We start from the raw sequence: 15,921 nt of genomic DNA on the forward strand, positions 1-15,921 counted from the left end.
TGGTCAAAAAAAACTTTCCAGGGTTGTGGATACCTTAGGTCAAATTGATGTTTTTCTCTTAAGGAGAGTTAATAAGTTTGTTCCTCTATCTAAAAGAAAGTTACCTGCTCTCAGCTATTGAAAAAGATCAGGTCCATAGTCTCTTCCCTGTTGACTTGTTTATGTTTAGTTCAAGTTTGAAACATCTGTAAAGACGGGATTTCACCTGGAAACTAGAAAAATCGTGTTCTTTTATCTACATGAGGCAAATAGGAAATACAAAAACTTACAGACCCCACCTTCTCTGAATGATTTAGGAAAAGTATTTTATGCCTTTTTTTAATGCCATTTTTTTCTTCAGTGCTTATGTTTGCCATAAATTCTGCTTGCTTCAGTGTTGATCTTGCACTTAAATTTCTTACAAAATAAAACTGGGTTTGGGGTATTTTTGTTTTTCCTTTATTATATGCATACAACTTAACAGAAAAGGACATTGTCAACCTTGTGTTTCTGAGGTACAGAATATACCTTCAGTAAACAATCTTTTATATGGTGCTGGTTCTATTAAAAGTAATTTGGTTATGGACCCTGGGTAAATGGTATTTCATGCAACTGAAAATTAAGCCAAGGTATATTATGTGATTATTTATAGGGATGATATCACTTTAATATATTTTATCCTCAAAAGTATTTATTTTTAAAGGTGATGGTAGTTTAGTCACTAAGTTGTGTCTGACTCTTGTGACTCCATGGATTCACATAGACTTGTCAGGCTCCTCTTCCATGGGATTTCCCAGCGAGAATACTGGAGTGGGTTGCCATTTCCTTCTCCAGGGGATCTTCACTACCCAGTGATCAACCCAGGTCTCTTGCATTGCGGGTGGATGCTTTACCAGATGAGCCACCAGGGAAGTACCCTCTCAAAGTACGTTAATATTTGTATCTTAGATTTAAAACCACATTATGGTTTTCTCTCTGCAATTGCTTTGTTCTTGGGACAGACTGGAACTGTAGCTCTAAGTTCAATCAAATAGTTTGCATTCCTAACATATTTAGGGCTTCCCTGGTGGCTCAGATGGATGGGAGATCCAGGTTCAGTCCCTGGGTTGGAAAGATACCTTGGAGAAGGGAATGGCCACCCACTCCAAGATTCTTACCTGGAGAGTTCCACGGACAGAAGAACCGGGTGGGCTACAGTCCATGGAGTCACAAAGAGGTGGACACGATGACTAATAACTTTTCACACCATATTTAAGATACATGGAAACATGGAAGATGATTCCTAGCTCTTACATTTTTCAGTTCGATTGACAAGATAAACTCCTTTGAAAAATTATATATGACTGAAGAGATATTCTACCGATAACATAGAGGTCAGGGGTTCACTTGTACCATCTTTGAACTTTAAATGACTAAAAGTTAACTAGTTCCTCTTCTCCACAAACTCAGCCCTTTAGGTAAGTTTTATCTTAGGAAATAAGACTATATACAACTGTTTGCATTTATAACATTTTGTGAAAGTTCTTTATTAAGTGCTCCTGATGCAGGTGGTGTTATATAACCTATAGTATGTGATTCCTTAGAATATACCTCTTCAAAACTCCTTGGTCTATATGCTAATTCCCTTTGCTAGTTGCTACTCCTGTCCTTCCTGTTTTTATTAATTGCTTTTTTCTGCTGCTTGTTTCCCAGTGTTATGTCCACAATCACCTTTTGTTGTTTAGTTGCTAAGTTGTGTCCAACTCTGCGACCCCATGGACTGTAGCACACCAGGCTCCTCTGGCCTCCACTATCTCCCATAGTTTGCTTAAATTCATGTCTACTGAATCGCCTTTACACACCTTTTATCTATTGATGAACTCCAGAATCCTCTCTGAACTCAATTGGAACAGCCAAATATCTCACACATCTCTGAACAAATTCAAAACTGACCTTCTTTCTCTTAGCTTTTCTCCTTTTGTTTCCTTTTAATGGTTCTCCTAGGTAAATTTATATAATCAAACATTTTTCCAATCAAGTTTTTTTTGCTTAAAACACTCAATTAGTTTGCCACATTTGAGGATCAAGCTACAACACACCCTATGGCATGCAGCGTCCTTCATCTGTCTCCTGTTTATCTCCAGAAAATGAGATATTCCCTTTTCTTTGTTAATTCTGTGTCTGTCACACTGTCCTGTTCATGTTCTTTTCCGTTATAGTTTATGAAATATTGGTAGGCAGTGTCTCATCTTTGTAGCTAACGTGCAGAGTTCCTGGCATATAACAGGCACTCAGTTTTGTTGCAGGAATAACAATATGTGTTCTGATGCTAACTGCCTGAACATTTTGCCATAGCATGTGTTTATAGTAATGATATCTAGTCAGTTGGATATATAAATGGATGGAAAATGTTCTGGTTCATTCTATACCATCATGTTACAAAACTTTTGGGGTTGTTCTCCCACCCACCCATCCATTTAACACCTATTTTGCCAGTGTTGTTAGTCCTCAAATCTGCTTTCTGCCACCTCGTCCAAGTGAATTTAAATATTCACTTAAATATTTGTACCTGTTATTGTACAAGCTAGGGTTTCCCTGGTGGCTCAGTTAGTAAAGAATCCGCCTGCAATGTGGGAGACCTGGGTTCGATCACAGGGTTGGGAAGATCCCCTGCAGGAGGGCATGGCAACCCACTCCAGTATCCTTGCCTGGAGAATCCCCATGGACAGAGAAGCCTGGCGGGCTGCAGTCCATGGGGTCACAGAGTCAGACACGACTGAGCGACTAAGCATAGAATAGGACTAGTCTGTATTCTGTTAATTTATAATCTGGCTTGGGTTTGGGCTTCCCCAGTGACTCATGGTAAAGAATCTGCCTGCAATGTGGGAGACCCGGGTTCAGTCCCTGGGTTGGGAAGATCCTCTGGAGAAGGGCATGACAATCCCCTCCAATATTCTTGCCTGGGGAATTCCGTGGATAGAGGAGCCTAGTGGGCTACAGTCCATGGGGTGCCAAAGAGTTGGACACAACTGAGCAACTAACGCTTCGGGATTAAGCCTTGTAGGTTTGTATTGTAAGCATTCAACCAGGAGCCCCAGTTAACAGGTAATGTGCTTTGTAGAGGAGATTGAATTTTTGAACTAGGAGGGACAATGTGGATTTCAATAGTGGATGGGGTAGGAGCAGTGAAACAATGTATTTGCAATCAATCAGTATGGCTTTATGTGCAAAGGCAAAGAACTGGAGTAAAGAAAATATGTTCTAAGTATAAGAAACCTGTTTGACTAGTCTTACATGCAGTACACTGAGAGATGAGACTGAAAAAGAGGGTGGACTGGAACCAGATTATTTTTTTTAATCTAGAGTCCTTTTATCAGTGAAGCTCAAGCCATTCTCTCTTCTTTCTCTTTTATTTTGAGGAAATAGTTTCAAAGCGGAAAACTACTGACTTGTCTCACAGAGGTCCTCAGGGACTTCACAGGGACCCAGATATTGCTTACTAACTCCAAATTGAAAACTGGACATTCAGTAAAGAGTCTTGTCATGTAACATTTTAGATACCAGAGTCATAATTTGTAAATGTTCACAAGTAGCTAAACATCAGAACAAGCTAAGAATGAATACCATTTATAAGGGATCTTGACATCTGTGTGGCAAGGATATGGAGGGACAGCTGTGCTTAATCTGTCACGTGAGCTAGCGTTATCTTTGCCTTTGTGCTGTGTCTTACAGAAATTAGTTTTTAGTGATAGAGACTTGGTTTTTATTGTCTTTTTACAAGTGAGGAAGTATCCATCAAGATAACTTGGATTTAAGTACTTCATTTTTCTAGGTATGACCAAATTTGATCATGTTTTCTTTTTTTCCTTAATTTTTAAGTGAATCCTAATCAGTGAGTGCTTACGTTGAAGTCATTCATGTTTGTTTTCAGTATTTTATGTATCTTTGTCTTGCTCCTACGTGATCATTAACATAGAGTAGACACTTAATATTCGGTTCCCATTCTTGCTCTCTTCCCCCTTTTTTCCTCTTTTGTATTCTCCAGACTTCCCTCTTGATTACTCACTTGATTAATTGCGGTTTCTATATTTAATGTAACAATGTATACTGTTGATATATGTGTATCAGTGTGATCTAAATTTATCCTTACCTCTGTAGGCAAGAAATAATATAACAAGTCAAACTTTGGTATTCTTGAAGCCCTCAGCCTCTGTAAAGATGACCAGTTAAATTGATGGGGAGATTAATAAGACTTTCTTAAAATTTCCTCACATTAAGCTACAGAGTAAACTGAGCTTTAATTGAAGTTCGGTAGTAGATTACTTCCTAATTCATAGCTTTAGGTCCAAATAGCCTTCTCTGAAATAAAAAAACAGAAAACATTGAAAGAAGCAGAGGTTTATGTCATGAAAATCAAAATTTCATGATTATGAAACTATAATAGCTATGGCATAGTTATTTCTGTGTATCCCTACCTTTTTTTTATCAGCCAAATGGGAATTATCAAATTATGTTCAAGGATAAGGTCTAAATTCTGACCGGAATTTAATTGGAGACTTAGATCAAAGTGAAAAAATTTTTAAAGGTAAAGTCTTTGAACAAATGGCTAAGTTTTCTGAACCAGGTACTTAGTAAAATTAATCATTTGTGGAAGCGAAGCAACTGCTTGCTTTTCTATGCATGACCTTTTTTTCTCCCACCAGCCGTTGCCATCATGTGTTCCAAAAATACTAGTAATGAACAATACTTAGGTTATGTCTTCCATTTTTCAAACAGTAAAACAAATCTTATGTTCCTATTGGAATAAATGTTACATTTATAAATGCAGTTTTTTCCTTGCTATGCATTTTTGTGAAATAACAATTTGTGTGAAATTAAAATATAATCATTCTGAAATGAATCAGCAATGTAAAATGAAGGAATCAGATTATAAAATCAAATGAGGTAAGGCTTAGAAGATGGAGGAGGATAGTTAAGCATTCATATGTGGATTTTTAATTTCATTCTTTGGAAAGGAATTCTCAGTGAAAAGAAGATCTTCATATCAATCATAAAATTTGGCATTTTAGAACTCAGTAATTATATCCAGACCAGCAAACTTCTTAGAACTTGGGGCCCCAGAATGATCAGGTGAAGGTAAATGTGTTAAGGTATTGGTCCTCTTCAGATTGAGAGCATAAGGAAGAGTTTTGACATCACAGGCTATTTTGACTTAAAGCATGAACTTGAAAGTAGTTTTATTGTTCAGAGTTTAATTATTCATTCCCTTGCAGCCTCTCCCTCTCACTGGCAGAACTTACTTCCTTGCTTGCTCATTCTGTTACTATGCATCAAAGAGGCATTGTGTACCCAAAGTTGTTAAGCTACTTGGAAGAAAGGTACTTACAAGAACAGGATAATTATTAGTCATAATAAACTGTCTTTGTAGAGATACATGGGTAACTCCCTTATATATTAGTAGCAGTGAGCAACTAGATAGCTTCCCAACAAGCTGGTTAGATTTGTTCTAAATGAAGGACTTCTGCCTCATAGTCTAGGTCTAATGTTTATAGCAGCCTAACAGAGTCTGTTTTGAAGATAGGATAACAAAATTTAGGACAGATCAATGTGTGTCCATAAATCTCTAAGATATGAATCAGCAAAGCAAAACAGTCATGAAACTTGTAGGGATTTTTGGTAGAACGCAGCAATTCAATTCAGTACGTATGAGAGACAGACTAAAAAGAACTAGTTGGCAGGGGGTTCAGTTCAGTTCAGTCGCTCAGTCGTGTCTGGCTCTTTGCAACCCCATGAAGCACAGCACGCCAGGCCTACGTGTCCATCACCAACTCCCGGAGTTTTCTCAAACTCAAGCCCATCGAGTCAGTGATGCCATCCAGCCATCTCATCCTCCGTCGTCCCCTTCTCCTCCTGCCCCCAATCCCTCCCAGCATCAGGGTCTTTTCCAATGAGTCAACTCTTTGCATGAGGTGGCCAAAGTATTGGAGTTTCAGCTTCAGCATCAGTCCTTCCAATGAACACCCAGGACTGATCTCCTTTAGGGTGGACTGGTTGGGTCTTCTTGCAGTCCAAGGGACTAAAGACAGTTCAAAAGCATCAATTCTTCAACGCTCAGCTTTCTTCACAGTCCAACTCTCACATCCATACATGACCACTGGAAAAACCATAGCCTTGACTAGACAGACCTTAGTTGGCAAAGTAATGTCTTTGCTTTTTAATATGCCATCTAGGTTGGGCATAACTTTCCTTCCAAGGAGTAAGCGTCTTTTAATTTCATGGCTGCAGTCACCATCTGCAGTGATTTTAGAGCCCGAAAAATAAAGTCTGACACTGTTTCCACTGTTTTCCCATCTATTTCCCATGAAGTGATGGGACCAGATGCCATGATCTTCAGTTTTCTGAATGTTGAGCTTGAAGCCAGCTTTTTCACTCTTTCACTTTCATCAAGAGGCTTTTTAGTTCCTCTTCACTTTCTTCCATAAGGGTGGAGTCATCTGCATATCTGAGGTTATTGATATTTCTCCCAGCAATCTTGATTCCAGCTTGTGCTTCTTCCAGCCCAGCACTTCTCATGATGTACTCTGCATATAAGTTAAATAAGCAGGGTGACAATATACAGCCTTGATGTACTCCTTTTCCTATTTGGAACCAGTCTGTTGTTCCATGTCCAATTCTAACTTGCTTCCTGACCTGCATATAGGCAGGGGTTTAGGCCTAATCAAATACACTATAGAGTTGCTAGATTTAGTTGTCTAAATAACAACACTGTCATTTTTCAGAAATAGTTACTAACAGCAAATAAGGACAGGGTCTCTTGATTTTAGAAAGTGTTACTTTGAAAAACTTACTGCTGCTGCTTAGTCCCTTCAGTCTGTCCATTATTTTTTGGTTCACCTCCCCTTGTCTTCGTAACCATTGCCACTATTTTAGCTCAGACCTGGCATAGAGTAGCCTACCCTAAATATCCATCAAATAAATGAGTATATATAAAACTGTGTAGTGACATAGCTTACTCTGGCTTTAATCTTGCCCCTTCTAATCCATCTAACATCCTTCAAAGTGATTTTACTAAAATGTGAGACTGATCTTACTTGAAATGCTTTAAAAGAATCCATGCTCCTAGAGTGGCATAAAGGAAGGAACTCTGTGACTTGGTGGCTTCTCCCTTTTTTCCAAAGATCCAGTTGCTTTTGCTTCCACCCATATTACTGCTTTCAGTTCTCCAAACTTGTTCTGTCAGACCTTTCTTTTGTATCATCTCTTCATAGAATATTCCTTCTGAATGCATCCTTCGGTTCAAGTGTTCTTTTCTCTCTCAAGCTTTCTCTGGTGCTCTTCCAGAAGTCTGTTGTTATTTAAACTCCATGTACCCTTTACCCAGTTCTATTAATATCATAGCAGTTTGTTATAATTGTTTAGAATCTCCACACCCTGCTAGAATGTGAGCCCTTGAAGGGCCGTGTTTAACTTGTATTGTCTCTCAGATAAATGCATAGTCCCTGTATTAATTCTCAGGGCATAGTAAGTGCTCAAGTAAATGTTTTAATTACTTAGGTCTCTTCTCTCTTTGTTGTAAGTAGGAAACTGCAAATTAGCTCCTGAACTTTAATTGTGAAGAGAAGTAAAGATGATTTTTTTTAGTTAAAAGCTAGGAAAATGGTAATGGTTGTGCCCAAGAGCAAAACCACTCTATTTGGGGGTGGAGGTGGATGAATAATTGAACATCAATTCTATCTTTCCTAGTACTCTTTGTCCATTGCAGATAAAAGCCTCCTCAAAAAAAAGTGTTCAGTTGTGTTGATCAAATTGAAAATTCCTGTCCAACCTCTGGTATTTGGTTATAAATTCTTATTTTTCAGGTTAAACTTGCCTTTCCATAGCATAATAAGAAGATAACTGTACGGGTACTTTTGCTTCATTACATTAGAAAAAAGAACCTTTCCATTGCAAACTTTTCTAAACTGATCAGCAGCCCTATTAATAGGATAAAATTTCAGGACTAGATTCTGGTATCTCATTTCAAAAGAATAGGCATGGTTCCACAAATAATGAATGGAGATCATAAATGCTTACCAATAGGCAGCAACAGTCCTAGGGACTAAACATCCCAAAATGGCTTTGATAAAAAAGTACATGTTTGTCTCTGTACAGAAGGATCCTTAGTCTGAATTCTTAATAGTTTACAATCAACAGATGATATTGTTGATATTCATTTTTATAAAGTTGAATCTAGTAATGTGTTGACCAGTCCCTTCCACAATGCAAGCAATTTTATAATCTTCAGGCAGGTTTGGCACTGTTAAAAATCAATTCTAAGATTTGTAACATTTTTATAAGGTGATACATTCTGTTATACAGATCCTGACAAATTCTTTTCCTTCTTTTCCAAACTGCTTTGTGAAACTGCTACATGAAAACTGGTAGAAATATCACACATTTAATTCAAGGCAGACTTAAGGTTGGTCACCCATTTCTAACAACTTAATTGATTTTTCATTGAAGACAAATTCTTAATGCCCACGGTCATACTCATGGCTACCAAGCCTTTAAAAAAAAAAAAAAAAAACTTAAAAAAATTAGCTTCTCTACTACAGGCATGTTAAAATGTTGCATGTCAGTAGTTCCCAAGCTAGTTTGACTACTATAATTATCTGGGAAGCTCACTAACTATACATTCCAGGACTCCACCCGAGTTCCCCCAAACAGATTATTATGTATCATTCGTAATTTTCTTAGAATGTAGCAATTCCATAAAAACCACAGTTGCTGAAGTCCTTAGTGTGACCCAGGAGTCTGCATTTTGCAGAAACTTCTCATGCTCAGGCACTTGCCATGCAGGTGCCAGTTTGATAAACACATGGAAGGAAGCATTCCACTAAAATGTGTCTATAAAGCTACAGTGCCAACAGTTGTTCCCCATTCCCTATTTCTTTTTTGGAGAGCTTTATTGTACCTTCAACCTAAGAAGCCTGGAGGTACTATTGGCATGAACCATTTAGTTTCTTCTTGGAGATTTCTTCAGCATAGCGACATAATTTGTTTCCTAAAAAAATCATAATGTTCTGATGGACTTTTTTCTGTAGTAGATAAGGGTCAAGTCTTGTTAGCCTGGAATCAGTCTGTCTTTTAGGAGTGCTTAGGTTTTATGTGAAAAATACCTTATTTATATACTCTTTTAATATACAGGAGCATTTTAAATGGAGAGGAGCTATCAGCTGTTATTTTAAACATAGTGACATTTCATCCTGCTACTTTGACAACTAACTGTTCAGAGATATTTAGACAATGATCTTTCAACCAAGGTTACTGTTTTTTCTTAAAGGTAAAAGCAGGAACTTGAAATCCCAGAAGTGCAACTCAAGAGCAGAAAGAAGCATCCTTTCATTTAATATTAGTAACTTAAGAGTAGTAGATTTTAAGAACTTTAGATATCATGAGTTAGGACTTAAGGACCCACTTCAACATAAAAAATCCAGCCCCAATACCAGTAAATATTCTCATCATGTAATTCCACATGTATCATGTTCACCAGGCAACTTTATGCACACTATTAGACTTCCTGTATAATAACCTCCTTGAAGGAAATTACTGGCTAAAGAGATAATAATGTGTCTTTTCTTCATAAACTGATAAATGAACTTTTTTTCAAATACACCTGCTCCTTGGTTACTCTGTCTTCAGTCCAAAAGATACCAATTTGCTTATTAACAAGAACAGGTTTTTTGATCTTACATTTAGATTGTTAAATTAGTATTCTTTTGACTTAAGTTATTTATAAATGCCAAATATAAAGAACTACAAATGAGTTCAGCAAATCCATAATACAGCATATGGGGATATATATATATATATGAAAATATAGTAAATAGTATACCAAGAGTTTATGCTTCCATCAAGCTTCCATTGTTGTGGGTGTGTGTAAGGGAAAGAGGGAGGCTGTTTCTGAGAATGCTGACATATCTTTTAGTCTTGATATGGTCACCATGTTGTCCAGAGGATTAATCTGGAATAGAAAATGTAAATTTAACTTACTCTAGATCAGAATTAAGCTCAAGGTGGTCTTTGCCTGCTGATTGTGCCAAACTAATTGTCTTGGCAGTGTTTCAATGGATACTGGGTAGGGACAGTGGGAGTTGCATTCATAGGCATCACTGTTTAGATGATGAGGCATTTGGCTATCTTAAAGAGTCATAGTTACTCCTTATCTTACCCTCACTTATTTCTTTTTGATTTGTAATTAACTTTTATTGGAATCTAGTTGATTTGCAATATATTAGTTTCAGGTGTACTACAAAGTGAATCAGTTGTAAATACACATATATCAATCTTTTTAAAATTCTTTCCACATACAGGTCATTACAGAGTGTTGAGTAGAATGCCCTGATCTTCATTATCTATTTCCTATAAAGTAGTGTGTATATCTCACTTAATTGAATTTTTAACTTTCTTTTCCCCCAAATTAAGGCATAGATTTGCCTCAGATGGGAAACCTAAGTGGTCATGTCATTAATTATGGGATTCTTCAACTTGAAAAGCAAGATGACATAAATGCATTTAGAATGTATGGATATTTTGTGGGGTGAGAAGGAAAGAAAATTTTTTTCAGATGAGTATATTCCAACACATCATGCCTAATAAATTCAAGTCTGAAGGGACAAATGGAGTGTGGAATTGAGTCCTTCCAACATTCCACTATGTTGAGCATTATTCCTGTTCAAAGAGGCAGTGAGGGAATTTGTGAGTTGCTACAGTTAAAAGGAATTTGCCATACAAGCACCCAAGGGCAGAGAGAAGGATGGAGTTACTGGTCTTAAGAATATGACTGAGTTTACAAAAGTGCCAATTACATGAACAAGAACACATTGTTAAATTCCTCTCAAACATTGTATATGAGAGTAGGTACATCTGTGGCCTGTCACAGTGGTCAGTCTTGCTCCATGCAGCATAAGCATAGCAGATGTTAGCAGAGATTGATAGAATTCAGATTAGTCTAAAAACGTCCAATATACAGTGTTACCTCTCCCTGCCTCTTTATGCATGCATTAGTTTGCCCAGCAAGTGACCGACTTCTGTTTAAACAGCCTCAGTGATACTGGACATCTCTGTGGTCAGCTTTTTTCCTCTGCACCTCTGGAACTGAATACATTATTCCAAATTGGTTCTGTCCCACAAAACATAATGAGTAAAATGAGGAACTGGATAGGTAGGTGGCAAACAGCAAAAGTTATTTGGACATGTAACTCACTTGTAAGTAGACTAACCAAGTAAGAACTACTGGAGAAATTTAATCTCAATTTTTTTTTAATGTTATTTTAAAATCTTTCAGTTCAGTTCAGTTGCTCAGTTGTGTCTGACTCTTTGCGACCCCATGAATTGCAGCACGCCAGGCCTCCCTGTCCGTCACCAACTCCCAGAGTCCACTCAAACTCATGTCCATCAAGTCTGTGATGCCATCCAGCCATCTCATCCTCTGTCTTTGGGAATATTCAAAAAATAACTTCTATTATGTTACTAGAATTACAGCAAGTTTCAGAAGTTATTTGAGATAAAAGATATTACTTGTAAAACTAAAATTATACACATAGTATATAACTGTACACATTACAATAAACTTAAATCTGTTTGAGTTATTTCTTCATAATCATTGAATTTATTTTTCCCTAAAGTGTGAGTATGTTTTAATACATGCTATATTAATTGACCAAACAAGCACTTGGTGATATTTTCAGGTGCCAGAAAGCATTATGATGAAGACCATGTTGAAATAAATATTCAGCCAGCACTTGTAAGTTACTGTGACCATACATGCTTGCATGAAGTTGAGGTTTATCTACCCTTTATCCCATTAAGGACTAGAATAAGACTAGGCAAACTATAACCAGCACTGCCTGTGTCTTTATAGCTGAGGAGTTAAGAACATTGTTTATATTTCTGAAGTGTTATTGTGGGGGTGGGGACACCCTATTTGACTGAGACTGTGGTTTGAAAAGCCTAAAATATTTCCTTTGTGACCCCCCTATAGAGAAGAAAAAAAGAAAAGATTGTGGATTCCCGAACTAGAGCAGTTAAAGTATGCTGAACTTAAGACTTCTGAAAACAAATAATGCTCAAATGGTAACCGGTAAGCCAGAGAGCCTGCTGGTCATCAAGGGATCAGTTGGTACACAGAAAAGGAAGCCAGGTTAGCCAGGAGGTCAGACTACACATACCAAGAAATGGCTAAGGAATAGGCAAATAATTATATACCCTGTGTCTGAGCCAGTAGATGGAATAATATGCTATGATTAAAATGAATTTATAATAGCATTTAAAAAGTTCTTAATATATTTATCAGTATAATGCTTTATGCCCTCTATCTTAGTGGCGGACAGGGAGTGTGCACATGGAGCGCGCACCCTCGCGTAAGGGGGCTACTTAGTCCTCTGCTGAGTGCTGCGCAGCTGGTCAGACAGCAGCGTTCTCTGAAGTGTCATGTTGTTGTTTAGTCAGTCAGTCGAGTCTGACTCTGTTGCAGCCCTGTGGTCTGCAGCACACTGGACTCCTCTGTCCATGGGATTTCCCAGGGAAGAACACTGGAGTGGGTTGCCATTTCCTTGTCCAGGGGGTCTTCCCGCCTCAGGGATTAGACCTGCATCTCCTTCATTGCAGGCAGATTCTTGACCGCTGAGCCACCAGAGAAGCATAGTGTTGGCACTGCCCGTATTTTAAAGAGAAACAAGCTAATGCGTTAAGGAAATCGTGCGTCAGGGCCTGAATCATGCTCAGTATTCAAAAATAATTAATTAATGGGATAGGTGACATTAATAAATGGAAAACAATTATATGTCTTCTCATTAGGAAAGTAACCTTCAAATATGGCACTAACCAAGTAAAAGTTTTAGTGCAGAGGAACCACAGATTACTGTGAATACTTTATTACTTGACAGACTACTAATAAAGTTAATTGAAGTTTAATAAGCATTGTCAAGATTTTCTTTTGAAATGATAGACTCTTCAGTGAAGTGTTGGCACTTTATAAAGCAATTAACAAAGCTGTATTGAACCTAAAAATTGGTCACCAATTCTTGTACATCCTATGTGTAATTGCCTTCCTTTGGGCAGCCTCTGACATATTAAAATTTAAGACAGAACTGTGCACTTAATCACATTCACCAATAAGAGAATTTACTTCATGAGGCATTAATACATAATATATACTGACAGTTTCACAGGGGGGACTGAGTAAGGAGTTGAAACTGCAAAAATTACCCTATAAGATTTTCTTCTAATTGTAAAATACATGCATGAGGTCTGTTATCTTAAATTTTTAAAGTGTACAGTACCGTAATATTTCTCCTAAGCTTTTTTTCTTTCTGCTGCTTATTTTCCAGGTGCCCTGTCTTTCTAAAAATGTCTTCCTCTAAGTCATCTTTCATTTTGCAGAATAATTTAGCACTTGTTGGCAATATACAGACTTAGCAAGTATATTCTCATACTTGTTTAGGAAGTAGCAAATATCATATTGCATGTTCTTCTACCTTGTGGCACTGATCTTAGTACAAGGTCCCACTGGGTTGAGAGGACTGGTAGTATCAAGAACGCTGTAGCCGCTTGTCACAGATGGACACAGCTATAAAAGCAGCATCTGTCTGATATCTTTGAGAAGTGTCTCACTGGATTTACCTTTTTTTTTTTTTTTTGCAAAGAGAGACAGATGTTTATTTCTTCTAAGGGCCCAGAAGTGAGACAGCTTGAATACAGTGTTTATAGTCACTAGCTAGTCACTTTTATTTATTTTTTTTTCCCATTTATTTTTTATTAGTTGTAGGCTAATTACTTTACAATATTGTAGTGGTTTTTGTCATACATTGAAATGAATCAGCCATGGATTTACATGTATTCCCCATCCTGATGCCCCCTCCCACCTCCCTCTCTACCTGATCCCTCTGGGTCTTCCCAGTGCACCACTAATTTTACCAAGTATTTGGCAAGGTGTGACTGTGGTACAGGACCTTTTCTTTCACAACTTAATTCAGGTCCTTGGCCTGCAAAGGCTTGGTCCACTTCAGTGCTTTCCCTCAACCCCAGGCCCTTGGTCGGCAATAAAGTAATAAAGAACTGTACATTTTAATCATAAACAAGTGAAAGAGAGCTTAAATTAGTTTAATAAACTTGGCATACATTATCTCCGAGCCTAAAACATTTTGAATAAATAACAAAGCATTTGTACAAACTGGTTTTTCTATAAAAAGGCCACATTTCCATCCAGCACATTTTATTTGGCTGTGTTCCTTTCCTATAATAGGACAGAACTTCAAGAATTCCAAAGCAAATTTGTACTTTCGTATAAATTACTGTTTGGTGACTGTCATGCCTCCATAGATATTTTCTACCTGATTATATAAAATACGGATAGCTTGAGATTAGCCAGAGAAATGATTCCAAGCAACCATGATGTATTTGCTTTTAAGCCAGTAGTACTTAAAAGGGGGATTCTGGGTCAACCTATAGCAGAATTAACTGTGGTGCCTGTTTTTGACAACCTACCAAGTTAAAATCAAATCAGTCCTGTATTTTGAAAAGGTATACTCGAGAAAATTTAACCTTTTTTGAGGTACTAAATTTCAATGAAGAGTTTGTCTCTTAAAATACAATTATGAGAAAGGATACCATAATACAGGCTCCTCACTTATGAGATGTTTTATGAAACCCGGATTAATATTTTAATAAGACTTCAGGAATGCAAATATTACAGGCTATAGCTTGAACAGTTGTAAATAGTGTGTTTGAGCAATCATGGTTTTTTAAAGGAGCTCTGAATTTACAGTGCAATCCTATGAGGAAAGAAGAGAGAGAAAATTGCTATTTTCAGCTGCACACAGATGAATTAATTGCATCACATCTGAGATTTGATAGTCCCTCTATTCTTGTTGAACAGGAAAACTGCATGATTAACTTGATGTTAAAAAAAAAAGATATACTTTAGGATGTCAGAGAATAATGAAAACACTTTCAAAGATTAGTTGTGGAGGCGAGAGAAGGATTTTGCCTGGCCAAATGAGTTTAAATATTATAACAAGGAAATTAGCAATATTTAAGAAAATTGGTTATCTAAAAGGAAGTTACTTGTCTGCACAGTAGGTTTACCATAAACAATCTGATACTGCTAACCTTTGGTAGGCTTAAAAAAAAACTTTTTACAGTTACATTTGTAATCTGTGAACCCAACCATTAACTGGAAAATAGTCGAGGAGAATTCAGGTGCAAAAAGCAAGATCTTTGTACATAGGGAATACAGCTTCAAAACACCTCCAGAGTGTGGATTAAAGTAGTTCATCAGAATCCTTTTCTTATGGCGTTTCATGGAACCAAATTATTTGGGCTAAGATTGTTTCAGGCTCCCAGAAAAAAACTTAAATGACCTTTAACATCAGTTTCTTCCAGAGATACTCCCCTAGATCCCAAATACGCAGATTCCTAACCAATTTTGTGCCCTGACCTTTTGACAGCCCCATGAAGTGAAGTGATAATCGCACAGTTGTGTCCTACTCTTTGCGACCCCATGGACTGTAGCCTGCCAGGCTCCTCTGTCCATGGAATTCTCCGGGCAAGAAGACTGGAGTGGGTTGCCGTTTCCTTCTCCAGGGTCTTCCCAACCCAGGGATTGAACCCTGGTCTTCCGCATTGCAGGCAGGTTCTTTACTATCTGAGCCACCAGGGAAGCCCCATGAAGCCTAAGCATTCTCAGCATGCTGTAAATGTGCATTACAGAGTGCACACACGACTCTCTGCCATCCCCGGACTAGTCGTTAGTAATGAGGCCTTTAGCTACTGTTACCCCAGCACCCCGTTCTAGCTTAGGACAGCCTCTTCCCTCAACAGACCCTGGAGAAACCAGCTGACTTCAAAGTGGAGCTGAGAAGCCACAGTGAGGAACTTAAAGAAGTTAACACTCTTCAAAGTCGGGCCAATCAAGAGGAAGGA

At 37.7% G+C, this 15,921-nt stretch overlaps 1 long non-coding RNA gene across 1 annotated transcript in view; it reads right to left on the reverse strand.

Moving 5' to 3' along the window:
- Window positions 1–1,698: 1,698 nt before the first annotated feature.
- Window positions 1,699–15,921, reverse strand: part of LOC110146579 (uncharacterized) — a 43,671-nt gene continuing 29,448 nt past the window's right edge. Inside the window, exon 4 of the long non-coding RNA XR_002316585.2 lies at window positions 1,699–9,961. This is a non-coding gene — a long non-coding RNA (uncharacterized lncRNA). The remainder of the gene's footprint in view (window positions 9,962–15,921) is intronic.

The sequence above is a fragment of the Odocoileus virginianus genome, chromosome 1, assembly GCF_023699985.2.
Source record: "Odocoileus virginianus isolate 20LAN1187 ecotype Illinois chromosome 1, Ovbor_1.2, whole genome shotgun sequence".
In the NCBI taxonomy this organism is placed as follows: domain Eukaryota; kingdom Metazoa; phylum Chordata; class Mammalia; order Artiodactyla; family Cervidae; genus Odocoileus; species Odocoileus virginianus.